Source organism: Scleropages formosus, chromosome 2 (genome assembly GCF_900964775.1).
Source record: "Scleropages formosus chromosome 2, fSclFor1.1, whole genome shotgun sequence".
In the NCBI taxonomy this organism is placed as follows: Eukaryota; Metazoa; Chordata; class Actinopteri; order Osteoglossiformes; family Osteoglossidae; genus Scleropages; species Scleropages formosus.
Genome location: NC_041807.1, coordinates 25,691,984 through 25,693,935, shown reverse-complemented (window position 1 = coordinate 25,693,935; position 1,952 = coordinate 25,691,984). Strand labels below are relative to the sequence as shown.

General features: G+C 36.9%; 1 protein-coding gene across 1 annotated transcript in view; it reads left to right on the top strand.

Annotated features, from left to right (window-relative positions):
• Positions 1-1,952, top strand: part of uba7 (ubiquitin-like modifier activating enzyme 7) — a 45,501-nt gene that overhangs the window by 629 nt on the left and 42,920 nt on the right. The window lies entirely within an intron of this gene.

Genomic DNA, 1,952 nt, shown 5'->3' with positions numbered 1-1,952 from the left:
CTTCTGCCATGAAATGTGCAAAAAATTAACTGACTGGACACTGTGTCAGAGACATGGAAGAATTCAGGTGTCGCAATACCCATTTGCAACAACTTCCTGTATGCTTCTTTTGTGTAGCTCTAAGACTCACATGTATCACTGGCATCTAAAAATACTTTTATGACTGGTGAAGGTGTAAGAAAAGTACTCTGTGTAGGGATTTTTTTTTTGTAAAGGTATCTTTTCACAGAGAAAAGAATATTTAGAGCACAGCATAAGACACAGTGCAGATCTGAGCCTGTATTGTTCCCACTGCCAGTTTTGAGACACACCTTCCTGGCCCAGAGAATTCTTGTGCAAGGACGGCATTGTATAGCTGTTAGGACATGTTGTCATGGAGAGGTCAAATAAAGTTTATGAAACTGCATTTTACAAGCCAGGTAAATCTGGGGAAGGCTTTGCTGAAGTACTTAAGTATCCTAAAAGGGAGGGGATACTTTTCTGAAGGTTTTGAAAAAATATCTGTTCTATCAGTGCAGAGGGATCTGCTAGCTGCATAACTTAGGTCTCAAACTTCCATAACTAAGGTCCTACTTAGGTCTCTGCTGCAGGCCCCCAGGAAGGAATCTCGAGTTGCACTGGAGGCAGAGCTTAGCCAGGGCAATGATCCCTTCCAAGAAAAACTCAGAGGCTACGAGAGAGAAGAGAGAGGAAGGACAAAAATAATGTCTTTCCTTATGGTATTCACAGAATCTTCTTCTTGCGAAAAACTGGGTCCGGAAGTCTATTTTTAACTTGATTTGTTCACAGATCCATTTATTCATTATTATTGTTTATTTGCTGATTAGGTTCTATAAAAACACCTCGGGTAGAGCTATAATAAATAAATCTTAAACTCCTTTTATTAGCTTCAAGCAACTTTAAAATTATTTTTAAATTACTGAAAAAATCCATAATTTCACCATCCATCATTTCATTATTTACGCCACAATTCATTGCATTGTCATGTGCAATGTTTTGCAGCATATTAGCAGCAACTTTTTTTAATCTTCACCTTCAAAATTTATCATACAGAAGCCCATTTATTTCCAAGTTAAGTTCTGTAAAACTCTTGAATAATGCTATATCCGAGAGCACAATTTAAAAAAAAATGTATATTTTTATGAACTTCAAACCACATTAAAATTTAATCTAGTTCAAAATAACTGGAAAAATGTTGCTAATAACTCCTGTGCCATACCAGTTGTCATCTGATTACCATAAACACATGCAGCCTTCGTCATCCTGTATTTGGTTAACACTCACAAACACCAGACACCAACACTGCAGAAATGAGTTGAATGAAGGGGGTCCATGTTCTGTTATAATTCTGACTGCATTTCACTGCTTGCTAATGGCTAAGGACATTAATGCAGGTCGCTTTCACTTCATAGCAGACAGAAATTTTAGAAAATAGATAGGAAATTGCAATGAAAATAATCTGGAAAGGTACATATCTTCAAAGACGTGTTACTTCAATGTTTGTATCCCAAGAACCCAGTGCGCACATGTTGAGGAATGCACATTAAGACGTTTTTTTTTAGGCAGGATGATACACTACTGTGAAAGTAAATGGAAAGGCATACACTCTGTTGGTGCTCGCGGTCCAGTGTACAGTATTGGAGTGGCTAGGGCTTATACTTAAATAACAATTTTTTTAAAAAATGAAGCGCACTTTTTTTGTTTTCTTTCAGTTGTAGGTTTCAGAGAAAAGCGTCTGCTAAATGAATATATGTAAATTTAAATACTACTGTACTGTGTTCCGTGCATCGCTTCAGTGCAACTGAGATCAATCTAATGATGAGTCTAAATAAATGTAATTAATTTAGCAAACAGACGGCATAAGAACCACAGGATGCTCTGCAGATAATACTGCACTTTAAATTAATAAATTTATTATGAATGCAGCTCGGGGGGTGACGCAACTGTTGCAT